We start from the raw sequence: 17,874 nt of genomic DNA, 5'->3' as shown, positions 1-17,874 counted from the left end.
TTGGCCAAATCTGCCAACACCTTGGACTTCGTACCCCTAGGTGGTTAATGTAACGCACTGCAGAGATGTTGTCCATATTTAACAGCATGCTGCAGGACACATTGTCCTTCCTCCAGCACTGGATTGCAAAGGAGCCCACCAACAATTCTAGGCAACTGATGTGGAGCTGGCCTTCGTCGGCAGACCACTTTCCTCCAGGAAAGGAGTGTCCGCAACGGGCTCCCCAGCCCAACTTGCTGGCATCCGACTCTATTACCAAGTCTAGATCGCAACCGAAAATAGCTCTGCCATTCCAGGCTTCCATATGGTCTAGCCACCACTACATTTACATGCGAACCTCCTCTGTAATGGGAAGTTGGTCCGAATAGTGAAGGCCCTTGCAGAGGTGAGAAGCCTTCAGTTGCAATGCCCTGTAATGGAGTGGTCCAGGGAAGATTGCTGGCTATCTGCCTCAGCGAAGAGGAAGAGCGAGCTAACATCCTCCTCAGTTCCCACCGCATCTTGGTCATCTTCCACGCTGGAAGACTCAGAGTGAGGGTCACCGAATCTATGGTAAAACCCAAGAATGTCACATGCCTGGATGGGGCCTTTTGAGACTTTTTGTTGTTTATCACGAACCCCAGATTCTGGAGGAGATCCACTGTTTCCCGCAAACGGTTCGAGAGGCACAAAGGACATTGCTCCAAGAGCAAGATATCGTCCAAGTAGATGATAAGCCGCACACACCTGGCCCGTAGTGTCTCCACCACCGGTTTGAAAACCTTCGTGCAACACCACGGGGCTGACGAGAGACCAAATGGAAGAGTTGCAAATTTGTAAACTTGGTTCCTCCATTGAAACTACAGGATATGCCTGTGCGGGGAAAAATAATCACAGCTAAGTACACATCCTTCAGATCCAGAAAGACCATCCAATCGTTGGGTTGTAGGAGGTCCCGCAAAAGATAGATTCCTTCCATCTTGAAGTGGCGGTATACCAGCCACTGATTGAATTCTTTCAAGTTTATTACTGGTCGCTGTCCTCCGTCCGTTTGTCGACGAGAAAAATGTTGCTGAGGAAACCTCTGGGGTGCAAAAGGGAAGTCACGATCGCAACAGGTCCACCACCTCCTTATCTATTGGTGAGGCTTGGTCCTGTGCACAAACCAGCGGTATGGGTAGGGTGGCCTGAACGGGTGTGCTGTAAAACTCGATTTGGAAACACCCTCTGCCATGACAGGCCCGACAAAAACTCTAGGGTGGAAAACCTTTTTGATCGATGACTACGCCTTATCTAAGGGTGTAAATGTTGAAAACGAATTTCGTCAACTCCTTGATGAATGGGTCTCCAAAGAGTCCAGCCTGCGCTACTGTGCCCGCCTCCAAAGAGGCCATGTCCCTAAGCTTGGGATCCACTTTAGGGAGGAAGGAGCATCTCCTCTTGGTAGAGAGGGTGCATTTAGCGTTCCCCCAAAAAACTATTGCATGATGTGCCCAATTGGAAATTCTCTCCGGGGACAAAAGGATACCCGCCAGTTTGGCCTCCTCCGCCAACTCTAAGAATTTTGTAACTGGGCCAGTGATATCCTGGCAGGATTTCCAGGATTTATTTATCCCATTCTTTGGGTCCCTAACACACTTCTGTAAAAAGGTGGCCATCTTTGGATCTACCTCTGGGGTGGTTGCTACTTTGCCTGGAAGGGCAGGGTGAGGGCGTGCTGCTCAGATGCAAGCCCGTACCTCTTTTTCCAGAGGTATCCGCAGCGTTCATGCAATGAACGCCAAGACCTTTGGGGGGGGTCCACTCCGAGGATCGTGGGTGGATCAAGGCCTCCGGAACTAACATGTCAGAGAGCTCCTCTGATTCCTTGGTTGTGCCTGACAGGGACACTATGGGGCGGCAGGGTCTGGAGGGGCCTGTCTCGTCAGCCGAGTCCACCAAGGACTCCTCTTCCTCATCTTGCGTGAACTCAGGGGTCACTGGGATGTCTGGGGTGGTATCCTGTCTCTCTACCACTCTCCTCACTAAAAATGCCCTCTTCAACCTCTCAAATGCACCTACGTCCATGCTTGAAGTGCTTTTGTGCTTGTCAGCGCATTGGGGTCTATCAGCCTGGCAAGCGTAAGCAAATTGCATTATGCGGCGCTCGAAGGGTCCCATCGCTTCTGCCACTGCCTGATGAATGGATGCATCACAAAATTCATCATCGAGGGGCAACACATGCACGGATTCTTCCTCTATGTATTCCTCCATGACTGAGGGAAAAATAAGGCACTAGGTTTGGCTGGGACAGAGAATAAGCTGTATAGAAATGACAAAAAGACAGTTTTATGTCACTATTGAATGCGCTACTAGGTGCTTTGACAGATTTATGGAGTGAGAGTGAGAGAATTACTGCTTAATTTTTGTGCTGCCAATCAGCTAGCCGGTATACTACAGAAGGGGGGCGACTCACCCTTAATGTAAAGGGTGTCCTTCAGTCTGGGCTCCCGCCCCCACAGCCTTGTGGCACTAACCATGCATTGATTGCGCCTCCCAGCATTTGTACAGACCCGCTAAGAAGCTGGCGTCAAGCTGTGAACAATTTTAATTAATTGCGGACCCACACACCGGTGGTAGTCAGAGCTTCCAGACTTTGCAGGCAGAAATGCGTATCAGGAAAACGCGGGCTCCGTGTCTAAAACTCGACGATCCCACCGCACAACGCGGCTGGGATCAATGAGTTGAGTCAGGCGGCCCCTGCTGTGCCAACGCGCACTGCACCTTTTGCCTGTATGCAGGGGCCGCGAGAGGAGCTGCCGGCATTGCTACAGTGTCCCCAGTATTAACAAACAAGCATTGGCATAGCCAATAGGTCTCGCCTTTGGGACCTTATAAGTGTTTGGTTATCCAGTACAATATCCCTGGTGCAAAAACATCAACTGTTGCATGGCTAAACACTTATAAGGTCCCAAAGGCGAGACCTATTGGCTATGCCAATGCTTGTTGTTTGTGGCGGCCGCTACTGTGATTCAAGGCTATCAGAGTAGGACATAGATCTGAGAGTCATCTGCATACTGATGATGAATCACAGGCAGTATTTCAAAGAGATATCCTTGGGGGACCTAATGTACACATTTACTCGAAAGTGTGAAATGTATCAGTCCTTGTAACCGCATAAGCAGCAGCCCTAGCTCCACGGTGATCTGTGGGGGTTTACGGGAACACAAGGCAGCCTAGCTGGCCATCTCATCTACAAGATTTGTAACCAATCCCATTTTTTTCTTACTTCAGACTTACCTTAAATTGGACATATCTGAGCGGGGATAAAATGTATTTCTTAACGCATTTAGGGCGACATAAGGACAGTGAGATTCTGGTGGTGTTGATAATTATCACAAATATTTTGCAACTTTTAAGGTGCCCCAGGATCATCTCTTGATGCTGGATGGAACTTTCAGGTGCATCCAAAGACCTTAGCTACTCTGACTGCGACCTGAAGCCTGAATGAGTCCCTGTGCAACGAATAAACACTACTTTCAGCTGATTTCACATTGCTCTTCGACTTTGCTGATTAAATGTTGGGTCAAAGAGTCCTTGATTTAGGACAAGGCGATGACGCGTTGTTTTCCATTTCATGGCACTGTGGATTGATTTACTGGAGCCGTTGAAAGAATGCTCCGCCCGTTGGAAGGCAGAAGGACTTTCATTTTCACTCTGACAGCTCCATGTCTCTGGTCTGCCGTGGTGTGGAGCCGTTTGCGGTTGAAAAGCAGGGAAAGGTGGTTTCTAAGCTAAACATTTACGTGGCCTAATGAGTGTTTTGCTTTTCCATGACATTGTCAGGGAGACTGTGCTTAAGGGCAGATACCACTGAGGCAAAACAGAAAATGTGTTTGGCTTAGGTTGACCAGGCGCCCCGGATCTACAACTGTCACTGCATATTTGGCCCATGACCCAATTTTTAGAGCGGGGCACTGATAGCAGTGGGAAGCACTTTTTAAAGTGTTACAAAGTAGGTCTGGTTAGAAGCGGTTAGAAGTAAACACTTTTATTAGTCGGTATGATGTGAATTTTAACGAGCGCGTGCCTCGCGCCGCAGCAGGGGAGGGGGCCTGCACGATTCCCTTGCGGGAGCATGCGACCATATGGCACCGCGCGCTCCTGCAAAGGAATCGCCAGACTTGCACGTGTTGCCATTGCAAGCAATGCAACGTGTGCACGTTTTTGCCCCCATAGCTGTGCCGATGGCATTAGGTCTCTCTCCTATGCAGCGCATGCACGCTGCTTAGGCGAGACCTAAAAAGGGGCAGAATAGCCACTAAAGCACCAGTGAAAACTCCGTGCTGCGCCACACAACGGAACACTTACAAAGAATGTGGGAACTGTAAAAATATGTTCAATGTGAAACTCACCGTCCCCTCACACACAAAGCGAAAGGGGAGTGTGTACTGTCAGCGCTGCCATGATTTATGCAGAAAGCACGCAACATAGACAGAATAAACACAACATTTCTCACAATCTGAAGAGGAAAGGAAAAAAAAATACAACAACTGCTGGCAGCAGGAAAGAAAGGGGAGATGACACAGGAAGCACACGCCCTTGGGGATAGTGGAGATGGCCTATTGGTGGACTGTGCATGACCTCACTGAAGCACCATGGGAGTGCTAGTTTTTTGTTATAAAAGGCTAAAGTTAAAGAATGCTGGAAGGAGGAATAAAGAAAGTTACAGCATAATCCTCGCCTCTGGTCCTGACATAGGTTTCAGATGTACACAAACTTTTTGGGCATAGCACATTGAGGGCTTGTTGCAGCTGAAACAGATGTAAGCGCAGGGAGCACCATAGTTCACATTGCTGACAGGTCTTGCATTTTCAAAAGAACTGGAAGCTAAGTCCTGGCATCAATTAAAAACACAGAATTGCAGCACCCCAGTAAAGTATTGTAGTCAGTCTGGGTCTGCCCTAAGATGCGCCTTTGTGTACACTGCTGTGCATGTGTGCCAGCCTCTACTCGTTGAGTGGTTGTCAGCCGGTCATGTGACTTGAGCGTGTTCATGATGTCTACTTTGGGGTTGGGACAGGGAGCTCCTGGCGCAGAAGCACTGCTTGAGTTTAGGGAGGGAAACTGAAGTCTTAGTGTGAATTTGAAACCATGGAGAGTGGTGCTGGTAGTTGAGACTTGGCACACGCCTGTAAACTTTGCTCCGCCGGAGGTTGGCAGAGGTTTGTGCCTAACCTGCCACTCCAAGCAGAGCACGGAATAGCAAAACTCTGTGAACTCCAACGGCAGGTGGAGTTTACCGCTCAGGCCTATTATTATCAAAAAGTTTGCTATAAACACAGCCACAATTACTAGATAACACCAACAACCGTAGAGGCTCTGCTGACGGTTGGAAAGTAATAGAGCTGTATTTCCTCTTCAAAGACATTACAGAGGGATTGAAAATGATACCTCATAATGTCCATCTCTACACACGCCACTGACATGCTATGCCACTTTACGACACTCCACTTCACTGTACTGTGCTACACTTCATGCCACTGCCCTTTACGACATGCTTCTCCACTTTACACCCCTCCACCGTAAAACACTCTACTCTACACCACGCTATGACATGTATCTTCACTCTACTCTACACCACTCCAGAGCATGACACTCCACTGTACGACACACCATTCCACTCTACCCCTTCACTCTAAGACACTGTATGACATTCCACTCTGTAAGATACCGCTCCATTCTACAGTACGACATGCCACTTCACTCTGCGCCACTCCACTCTCCAACACTCTACTCCACTATATGCCCCTAAACTCTACTCCACAACGCGCACTTCAGACGATGACACACCACTTCACTCTACTTTACGATATGCCACTTAATTCTACCACACGCCTCTCCATTCTCTCACATGCCACGCCACTCTAAGACACTCTATGGCATGTCAATCTATGACTCCACTATGCTCCACTCCATGACAGGCCACTCCACTCCATGACAGACTGCTCCACTGTACTACATGCCAGACCACTTCACAACACTCCACTCTATACCTCTCTTCTCCACTCAACAACACAGCATGCCACTCCACTCTAAGTCACACCACTCTATGGCACTCCAATTCAATCTACGACACCCCACTCTATGGAATTTCACTGTTCTCTATGACAGTCTACTCTATGACACTCTACTCTTCTCCACTTTACTCCACTGTATGCCACGCAAAACACTTTCCTCCACTCTATGCCACTCAACAACACTCTACTCCACTGTACAACACTCTATGCTACTCCCTCTATGACACTCAATGCCACTTTACTCTATGACACACTACTCTAAGCTAGTCCACTCTACGCCATTCTATGCCACTACACTCTACTCCACTATGCTACTCAACAACCCTTTATGACACACTACTTAACTCTACTCCACTGTACTCCACTGTATGTCACTCCACTTTATGACACTCTATGCCACTTGCTCTACCACACTCTGGCAATCTACTACACTGTATGCCAATCCACTCTGTAACAATCTGCTCCACTCTATGACACTTCACTGTACGACACTCAACAGTACAACACTCCACTCAATGCCACAACAATCTATTCTACGCCATGCTACTCCACTCTACTCTACTCTGTGCCACTCCACTCTATTGCACCCTACAACACTCCACTCAGCAACATTGCTCTCAACGTAACTCCAGTGAATGACTCTTCAGTCAACGACACTCCAGTCCCCTCTACAGCACAGCACTCCACTCCACTCCACTCCACTCCACTCCACTCCACGCTAGGCCACTCTACGCCACTCTATGCCACTCTCCAACACTACACAATGACACTCTGTTACACTACACTTCATGACACTCCACTATACGACATGCTACTCCACTCTACGGCATACCACTCCACTCAAAGTCCCTCCACTCTAGGATGTTCTACAACACGCCCCTCCACTCGATGCCTCTAAACCTCTCTCTGTGACATGCCTCTCCACTCTATGCCACTCTACAACACTCAGCTCACTTCTACTCTACTCTACTCCACTATATGCAACTCCCTTTATGCCATTCAATGCCACTTTAATCCACTCTCCTCTGACACACTACTCCAGTCTACTCCACTGTACTCCACTCTGCAACACTCTACGACACGCCACTCCACAACACTCCATTCTACAACATTTAACTGTATGAGACTCAACTTTACAACACTCTCCTTGACTATATGCCACACCACTTACACCACTCCACTCTACACCACTCTACTTCACTCTAAGTCACGCCACTCTACAATACTCTTTGACACTCCACTCAAGGGCACTCCCCTCTAAATACAGTCATATTTCACTGTAGTAGTCTTTTAAAAACTTACCATCTAGTATGAAGCCACAATAAGTCACATGTCTAACCTATCTTACACTTACCTTTTATCTCTATATTAGTTACAATATTGTATTTCTGATGTGAAATTATCTGAAGATGGAGAATGAGATTGAGAGTGAGCACATGTTTTGAGCCTTGGTTGACCCAGTTATTGTGCTTAGTTATGTACAATTTAAGTTTGCCTACCATGATAGCCTTCTAATGCCTCAGGGAACATTTCTTTGCATGAATAAGAGTCATTTTTGGTGGATGTGATGCTGCTCTGTGATTGACATCTGCAGCACAGCTTAAAACCTATTGATTTCAGGTAGGAGATCCCTGCACACTGCCAAGATTTGCAAAAAGCTTTGGTACAAAAATTCAAACCGGGAAGCAACAAAGCTCCAGATTTGCATCTACAGCATGGAAAAAGATTAACTAACACCAATGTGTGGGGTAGCATTCATGTACAGACAGGTCAGAGTTGCAGTAGAGACTGACAATGCCACCTGTGACTGTCAGGAACCATGTCCTAGCTAGGGCCATTAGGACTTCATTTATCTTATACTCAAGGGGTCATGTCAGACGTTATCCTAAACTTGCCATATAATTGCTTACCTGTAAGGTGGCTGCTGGCACAACAGCAGTATTGTTCAGGAGCTTGGCAGCTGTGGAGGTCAAGGGAAGAAGGACACACATCTCAAAGGAAATACGGTACACTGCATTGAGTACCATTTCCAAATCAGGAAGTCAACTTAAGTGGGGCAAGTTTACGTCCACAGGAAGACATCATACACCATTCAATATGCCACCAACATGTTCTATCAAGGATAGGGAAGATAGGTAAACTTCATCTTCTGGTTCAAATGAGGGCAGAAAACATACAAAGCTGGTATGCAAAAAGGATCATTGCCTGGAAGCAGTGTGTGTTGGTGGGTTTTACACATTTTACATTTACTTCAAACCCTGCCTTTCTGCTTATTGTGCACCATTTGTTGATACCCTGCTGTTATTCTGTCTTCTGGAGACAATCTCTCTTATGTTCTTTAAGCAATTGGGTTATTGGTTGAGGGGGATGGGAAGTCCCATTCAAGCAACAACCAAAATCCTTGTCAAGGTGGACCACAAAAGTCACAAAATCAACCTGTGCTTAACACTTTGGTAGCTTGGAACAAAATCAGTCAGGCTAAACTCAGAAGCAATGTATAAAGTATTTCTGCAGCACAAAAACAGTAATAAAAGGAAAACCCAATGCAAGAAAAATAACAAACCAAATTAGAAAATAGAATAAATGTTAATAAATAAAATGAGCATTACAAAAATCCAATGATATTCAATGCAATTTGTTTTACTGATGATAGCACCTAAAAGTACAAAATAACACTTGCAGTCATCTGTTCACATTACACCGGGGGAAAGTCACAAGTTAAAGCTAACCACGATAGAGTGTGGGATAGAGACAAGGACCAGGTTAGGCCCACTGAGAAATTACTTTCTAAGTCCCAGCACAAAGTGTTTCGTTTGTGGGAGAGGAGGGCCATGAGGAGCAGACTGAGCGTCACGGACGGTCATCTCCGTAGAATGAAGACCAGATCAGACAACATGGACGGTCATTGCTAAAGCTGTAGCGAGAACAGCAGGTATAGCATTGCCGATTGCCACACACTGCACCAGTAACTTGTTATTCCTTTCTCCTGAAAAATTCCACACCTTCACCCAGTGCACATTTTTCACAAATAAATTACAACATGCCATCAAACCTTATTTCATAAAAGTTTATAAAGTAACACATTCCTCTTGAGATACTTTGCTAACACTCACCACAGCTTTTCACTCTAGGAATAGCATTATCACCACTCAAATATTTCGTAGTGCTAAAGTATATGTACAAGGAGTTTCATAACAGTATAGCTAGTATTATTACGTTCCGCATTTTATAATTTGAGAAACGCTGCTTCTTTTACTTACAAGTACACAGAGTTTGTACATTAAATCTTTTGACACAATTTGTAAACCTCTCTCACATATCTCTAAATTCCAATCTGTACCTCTCAAAACATATATTACCAGACCTATACCTCCTGAAACAGCTTTTCACTCTGTAAACCTACTATAGATTAAGTGTACCAACATTAGTACACTTACAAATACTTCACAAAAACGTTTTTGAAATATATTGCTAAATACCTGAACTTGGAGCTCTTTCTTAAATGCAAATGACCAGACCAGTCTATTTCAACTCCTGATAAATTAACTTCTGATGAGCACAGCTCAAAAAACATCCTTCTCCTTCAATGCACCAAGGACAAACTCAGCTATCTCTGGTTCTGCATCCAATCACATGGCAGCATTTCTCCAACCATGTAATAAGAATGGTAACTATTGGTTGAGCATTGGCCCTTTTTTATTTTGAGGTTTTGAGACCTGTTGCTTATATTTTGTATATACTGTGCTGTGGGCTTTATGTCCGCCCCTTGCTTTTCATTTGTTTGTTTCAATGTTCTTTTAAAAATCTGTGCTCCCAAAGGGTTATCTTTCCTATTTGTCCTTCCTTTTCGTGGCTTGTTCACTCCCTCCAGAGCAGGGCCCCAGTACTTGTAGGCTTTCACTTGAGTACATTTAGGCTTGTTCCTTCGTACTATTTTTTTCTGTTGTTTCTGCATAGCAGCATGGAAAGGCTCTCCTTTTGCACAGATGCTCCTGATTCCTTTCGATTTCGAGCACGGTTGAAAACAGGCCTGTAAATCTTGTCACAGTGCCTGCTTCCATGTTTCACCATTGTGCGCCTTTTACTTATCAGCATGGCCCCCCACAGATGGTCATAGAATTTAAGATTTCTACTTAAATCGCTCTTATTCCAATCCTCAGAATTCAAGGCCTTGGGGAAGGTTTAACCAACGCCAAACGCTGGTTGGTTTCTCTGACTCTTCGGCGGACCAATCCGAGAACTCGGACTCAAGTGATAACTCTGGCCCCCCTAATAGAAATCCTGCACAGAACAGGAATAATTTTTTAGACAGAGGCCAATCAAATACTCCAGGCAGGGGCAGAGGCAAGAGGACACCTCGCTGGCACAACGCCCCCGGCGAACGTCAAACGAGACAGAAACTCTACAAGTGGTAGAATCCTCTATGATGGAGTCTCAGCCTATTCCTATCTTCAACTTATCTGCACACACTCTCTCGGAGGTAGAATCCTCACTCCTCAGTAGGGGACTATCATTTGTACCCACAATTCGCCCTGACTTTTTAGAACTCCAAGCGGAACTTCTCAGGTTCTATCGAAAGGTCCGTTTGAATGCCTTTTTTCAATTGAACCCTATACCTACTGCAACGTCTAATACCCCGTTTAGACCTCCATCTACCTTTTTACCTACTGCAGGTATGATTCCAGCAGAGGTTATTACTTTTGAGAAATTGGTTACCAAGGACTTGAGTGTACTAAAAGAAAAGAAAAGATTCATTCCTTATAACTTGCCATTAGCTGAAAAGAAGGCTATTAGCTCACTTAAGACCCTTGATACGATTGTCATCAAAAGCGCTGACAAGGGCGGAGGTATTGTTCTTCAAAATAGAGATGTATACACTGCAGAAATTTTGAAGCAATTATCAAACACTGATCATTACATGAGACTTCCCACTAACCCTACTAAAGAAATCCAGACTGTTATTCTGAAGGTAACCACTGATGCCCTAGAGTTAGGGATCATAAATCAAAAAGAGTTCCAGTTCCTCAATATCAAGTCACCTCGTATGCCTGTAATCTATACCCTTCCCAAAATTCATAAAAACATCAGTGCTCCACCAGGACGTCCAATTGTCTCTGGATGCGGTTCAATCCTTGAACCATTGGGGAAATACGTCAACTTTTTTATAAAGGATTTTGTACCCAAAACTCAATGCTATGTTAGAGACAGTATGGCTATGGTCAACTTTGTTGAAGAAACACCGTTCACTATGGGTGAACAGTTGTTGTGTACAATGGACATTGAGTCCTTATATACTAATATCCCCCAAACAGCAGCACTTTTGGTCATACGTGACATTCTAGACACTAGACCCAGACCGCACCGAGTCCCCACAGTTTTTATACTCCAGCTTTTGGAGATATGTCTGACCAGGAATTTCTTTTCCTTCGACCAACAATACTTCCAGCAGGTGAAGGGTACGGCCATGGGGGCTATTTATGCTCCAAATCTGGCTATTCTGTTTATGGACAAGATAGAGACAGATTCCATCTTAACACCCTTCAATCCTTTCTCATCATGTATTTCTAATTGGAAACGATACATTGATGATATTTTTCTGATTTGGAACAATGATGAAAGGAATTTAATTCTCTTCATTCACTGGTTGAACAATAACTGCTGTGGTTTGACATTTACCAGCTATATTGACACCCAATCCATTGCCTTTCTAGATTTGAATATATATCACCTTGAAGGTTACCTGCATACAAGGTTGCACCGCAAACCTACTGAAAGGAATACTCTGCTAGCCTACAACAGTAATCACCCCAGAGCCCTCAGGGATTCCTTGCCCTACTCCCAATTCCTGCGCATTAGAAGAAATTGCTTTGCAAAGGAAGACTTCTTCAAGGAGGCTGATGTGCTATCCAAAAAATTGAAACAGAGAGGCTACCCCAATAGGTTAGTCAGGACAGCAGCGAAGCGCGCGTGGTATTCACCAAGGGAGGCACTCCTCTGTCCAAAAGAAAAAGAGTCCAACAATAGACTGGCGTGTGTGACCACCTTTTCTCCAGTGTCTAATGAATTAAAGAAAAGCATACTCAGACACTGGCCCACCCTGAATGCTGGTGCTCTTAATTTTGATTCCCCATTGTTTGCTTTCAAAAAAAGCTCAAATCTCAAAGATCATTTGGTCAGGGCTGCTCTGCCTAGTCCCCCCACGTTTGGTACAATTAACTCCCTCTGGACACAAACTCCATTAGTGGGTCATGTCAAATGCGGTTCCTGTAACGTATGTGAGTTTACCATTGAAGGAAAGTCGTTTGTATTTGATAAAGTCACTATTCAATGTAAACATTTCACTAACTGCAACAGTACTGATTTGATTTATTTGATTGAATGCCCCTGCAAACTAATCTACGTGGGACAGACAAGGCAGAAAATCAAAACAAGGATCTGCCAACACCGGAGCCGGGTGAGATGCAAGACACCAAATGCCCCATTGGTGGACCACTTCATTGACAAAGGCCACACAGAAAATGATCTAAAATGGACTGTGCTGAAATCTGTCAAATTACCTCCTAGGGGAGGTGATATTGGACTCTTGCTCAATAGAGAAGAACTAAAGATGATACTAATATTTGACAGTATACGAAATGGTCTGAACCGCAGTGAGGACTGGACCTCACTTTTGTGATTAATTTTCTGTAATAGTGGTTGCTTAATTCTGGATGGACGTCCAATTCTATGAATATGTATGCGAAAAAATTGCTTTTTTACGATATACCTGCCTTCTTGCGCCTGTATTGGCGAATAAGTCACATGCATGCTTTTAAAGTGCACTTTAATTGGTTTTTATTGCTCACTTCTACTCAATTCACCACTCCAATATGTCTGCTCCCAAAACTTCAGCCCCCACCAATATGGCTGCCACACATCCCCAATTGCCTATTCCAAAATGGCCGGCGCGATGTTTTCTACCGCTATCGCCCGCGCTCTTGCACTCCACGGCGCGACTCGGTACCGGGATGTTGCACCTTGTTCCACTGTGAACAAAAGGTAAGCGAACCTCGCCCCCTCTTCGCTTAGGTCAATTATGGTATTGGGTCCTAGACACTTAATGCTATGTGCTCTAATTTCAGGAGCCTTTACAAACGCTAATCAGCCTCGTAACAGGGAGATTGAACCTGAAGCTCCCAGGTAAGCGACACTCCCTAGCAGTTTCCCTTAAGCAAACACGATCCATGGGTTGGCTCTAACAGGTTACAATTACCGTCCTATAGGTTATCTGAACTACGATCACATCGACGATTACATCGATTGTTTATCTGTCTAGCGGGAGCGCGTCTCGCCTAGCAGCCTGATCCCCAGAGAATTCATTAGACGTGGGCAATCCTCTTATATAGGTAAGCCCGGTTTACAGCCTAACTGTAAAGACTTAACATGCCCCCAAGGTACCATCCTGACCCTATACTGCTTTCATTAGGTTACCCGAACCTGCACAGTTGTGGTGCCAACTCAACCCTCATGCACCTAGCCTAAACTTAAGGTCAGCTCCTTTACCTTAACCTGTGGTCAACGCCCATCCTTGACTGTGACTGCAGCAGTCATTAGTTACATAGTTGTTGAAAGAGATATAAATTATCTCATTAAGGCTGGCTTCCTAAATCATAGCGATTGCATGGGGAGATAACACAATCACGACGTTGCCTGTAATGGTAAGGTGCTCTAAGTCATGAATTCCGGCTCCGAAGGTATTAGGCTATAGCACAACACTATTAGTCTGCACCTCACCGTTCTGATTTAAGCATGGCTCACTTTTAGACCATGGATGCCTGGCACAGACTGCCTGACACCCTGCACATGTCTGGCTTTTGACACCAGTAAGCATGGTATGAGTACATCTTGGTATAAATAGTTGAATATACGTGGTCGGTTAATCACTGTTATATGTTGTTTTTCCCCCTTTACCCCCCTGCTATTACAGGCCTTTTATTTCAGGCAACCTATTACATATCCTGATGATGATCCATTATTTGTGATTGGATCGAAACGCCGTCGACAAACAATATGTGGTTAAACACTAAGTTCACTATGAAGTGCTAAAATTCATGTGTTTTTCACATATATGAAGCGATTATAACCTAATGTCCTTCGCTCTTGCTCTTGTAAATGCCTGAAGAACCTTAGTGATATGTTATATGTATTGTGTGTGCAGCACTGTGGATGCAGGATTGTGTCCCCTTGTTTTATTGTTTTTTGCTGAAAATTGATTATCTTAACATTTGAATAAATTTTATAGTCCGGCTGGACTATGTGTTCATTATAGTGCACATTGTGGCCTATAATTATTGAAACTGATAAATTTCCCGTGTCAAGGCCCTTATTTAAAATGCAAGCACTGTTGCTCGTGAATGTCAGGTAGAAGCAGTGGAGTATTCCAAAGTCCGTTCCTTACCCATGTACCTTGTCAAAAGTGGAAGTTGATGGCTGTTCTTTAATAATCCCTAACAGCTGTTCTCTTGGGAAACACGACTTTTGGGAAAAAAGGGTTGTCGTGTAAAGAGCAGGACGGATAACATTTGGCAGCTTTGTCTGTAAGTCTCGCAGTCCTAATTGTCTGCTCCTTCAAAAGATATGCTATGTTGAAGGTGGTTAACAAAAGCCTAAAATGATGTAAAATGCAGTGTTTACATGTATTGCCGAAATAACATGAAAGGTGTGAAAGAAAAGATATAAAAGAAGAATATTACTGATGTGCTTTTCTGCAGATATGTTTTTTTTTTTAATTACGATGATATGTTTGGGCTTTCACTCATCCTTCACAAATAAATTGTGAGGCTATTGAATCCTCTAGTTCTCTCCCATGTGTCTCAATCTTTACCCTCCTCAGTTCTCTCAATTTGGCTCCTCCCTTCATCAAAATCTACTCTCCCTTCCCAAGCTCCTATTGCTCCTCATTTGGTGAATCTCCGGCATGCCATTAATTAAAAACAATCATTAGCACAAGTTTAGTCACACAAAGACTAGAACAGACTAGAATAGTTATCTAAGAAACATCTGATTAATAGTCCACGCATTGTGTATCGTGTTCATAATTAACAGAGGCCAAGCTAGTGTGTAATATTAAAGGTATCCATTTTATTACGCAAATTAAACACAAAATTACTCAACCACGCATTTCGGAAATCGAAGACAGTTTTAAATTCTGAAATGGATGCTTTTTCAAGACAGGGGAGCCCTTGCCCTTGCTGGGTTAAATTCGAGTATTTCGCGGGGGCAGTGCCAATTGGAGGGTTAGGGGGGATATCAAAGGCTATGCCAAACCCAAAAAATTTCTGTTGTCATGGATATCTGGAGAGACTGGTGGAGAGATGGGAGAATGGTGTTAGAGAAGGCTTTAGACAAAAACAGCACTTGATCCCAGCCAGACACACTGACATTCAGATGTCAATATTCCAGTTACAGGTAAACAACTTGTTACCATAGAACCAGCATGGACATCCATGAGCGACGGCCTGGAGGGTCCACTACTGAGAGTACGGAGAGTAAACCATTCACCTGGAGAAGATGTATTATTTATTTTTATTTTACAGAGTTTTATATAGCGCAACCTTGACCCAAAGTACCTTACATAGCACCAGTTGCGTTACATGAGGACACATTCATTTTTGTTAGGCACAGGGAGATTAAGTGATTTGCCCAGAATCACAGGATATTCAGCATCATTGCCGAGACTCGAACCCGGTTCCCCAGATTCGAGGTCGACCGTCCTAGTCGTTATGCCAACTCCTCTCCAATATGAGCTCTAAATGAATTCACCTGAGTTTCAGTAGCTCCTACTACTCCAGTTTATTTATTTATTCATTTATTTGTGCATTTTTATATAGCGCGGACTTTACCCGAAGGTGTCAGAGCGCTTCACAATAGGAACAGAGCTGATACATGAGAACATTACAAGTGAACAAAATACAAAAGCAAACGTTACATTAAATGAAGCAAAAAAGACAATCGTGAGCCAACAAAATACAAGAGGTAGCAAACGGTGCATTACAAAAGTGACAATCGTGAACCAACAAAATAAAAGAGGTAGCAAACGGTGCATTACAGGAGGAAAAAGTGACGTGTGCAGGTTACAAAAGCGTACAAAGTAAACATAGAGGTGTAATACTGCAATATATGGAGTGCACTCAAGCATAAGAACAAACATTACGTAGGCCATGGTGGCACTTGTGCAGGTATCCAAAATAAACAAATGTAAGAGGTAGAAAACAGTGTGTTACACGAGAAAGTGACGGGTGCATGTTACACACGAGTACCAAACACAGGAAGAAAGATAATACTGCAATAAATGTCAGACTCTCAAACCACAAGAACACACTGGGAAGACATTTCCATAGACATGTAAAGTAGATTTTTCTATAGTGGAAGGGCTTCCATCAGATAATAGAGAGGGCATGAATTACATTTGGAAGTGTATTTGAAGGAGGAGAACTTTGAGGTTCGTTTTGAAGGCCTGGGAGGAGGTGGTGGTCCGGAGCTGCGGCGGAAGGGAGTTCCAGATTCTCACCGCGTTGCCTGAATAGGATTGTGCCATCGTTCTTTCCTTCTTGAAAGTGGGAGGTTCAAGCAGGAGATTTTCTGCATTCCGTGATGGTCTAATGCCTCCAGAGAGTTTCAGTTTATTCGCCAGGTAGCGAGGAGAGGAGGAGTGCAAGGCTTTGCGGGTGATACAAGCAGTCCAGTGCTGAGACCACACACGCAGCTCTGTCAAAGCAGCTCTGCCTCTCCTGCTAGAAGGAGTTTTCGCCACGGACATATCTCATGAATCTAACTCCACCAAGGTGAAGGGATCCGGAATGCTGTTGAGTTGCAGAACAGCAGAACGTCTTCAGGTTGTGTCTTTCGCTTTCACTATCCATCTAGGGAATGTGAACGAGCTGGTAACTGAGTTCACAGACCTGTTTGTGGGCATTGGGTGTCTCAAAGATCGCCTCATACATCTCCACATAGATAATTCCATTCAACCCATGGCGCCCAAACATCGCAGGGTGACGTTTCATCTGCTACAAAAAACAGAGGAGGGATCCTGAACATGAATACATGCAGGTGGCTCTGGAAAATTAGACAATAAACCAAACCCTAACTGAGAAGGGAATAAATGTCACGTGCCTATGATCCAGGATAAACTAACAACAGAAAAAGACCCCCAGGAAGGGGTTTAGAGATTTGCCACAGGGCCCAAAGTTGAATAAAAGGGAAAGGATATCAGAAATGCTTTACGCAAAAGAGTTTTATTGAAAATCAAACCTTTTTTTGTTTATTTAAATTAAATATATAAGTATATATTTTCAATAGTTTTTGAATAATTTTGAATATGTCAAAACAAAGATGAATTAAAGTGAACATGCATATTCTTTTTCAAAGTAAAGCCGTATATACAATAGATTGTCACACCCATATCCCCCCCTCCCCGATGGATCAGAACAAGAATTTAAAACCTACAAAAACAAGTCATAATACACCTCAACATTCACTCATTAAATCAGTCGTACTTCAATCATGCCCATACATTAACCAAACTATCAAGACAAACCAATAAAAGGTAGTAATTACAAACAGGAACCACTGACCACACTAGTAGTGGTGTCGAAAACAAAAATATATGGGAGAAAAAAAGTTGTGTACTTGTAGAGAAATGGTTTCTACTGAACAGAATATGGTGAGTATATATATCCCCTATATTAATCACAGAGCAATAATATGTACATGTTCTTCAGAAACATTGCATTGTCTTCAAATGTTATGGATAAAAGTAGATAATTTGGAAGTTTTAAAGTAAAGTAAGTTCTTCTTT

The 17,874-nt window shown here is 44.0% G+C and overlaps 1 protein-coding gene across 6 annotated transcripts in view; it reads right to left on the bottom strand.

Moving 5' to 3' along the window:
• The window catches only part of ATP8B4 (ATPase phospholipid transporting 8B4 (putative)), a 4,589,528-nt gene that overhangs the window by 1,732,291 nt on the left and 2,839,363 nt on the right, over positions 1–17,874 (bottom strand). The gene's annotated exons all lie outside the window — the stretch shown is intronic.

Source organism: Lissotriton helveticus, chromosome 3_2 (assembly GCF_964261635.1).
Source record: "Lissotriton helveticus chromosome 3_2, aLisHel1.1, whole genome shotgun sequence".
NCBI lineage: Eukaryota > Metazoa > Chordata > Amphibia > Caudata > Salamandridae > Lissotriton > Lissotriton helveticus.
This window is presented reverse-complemented; position numbering and strand designations above follow the sequence as displayed.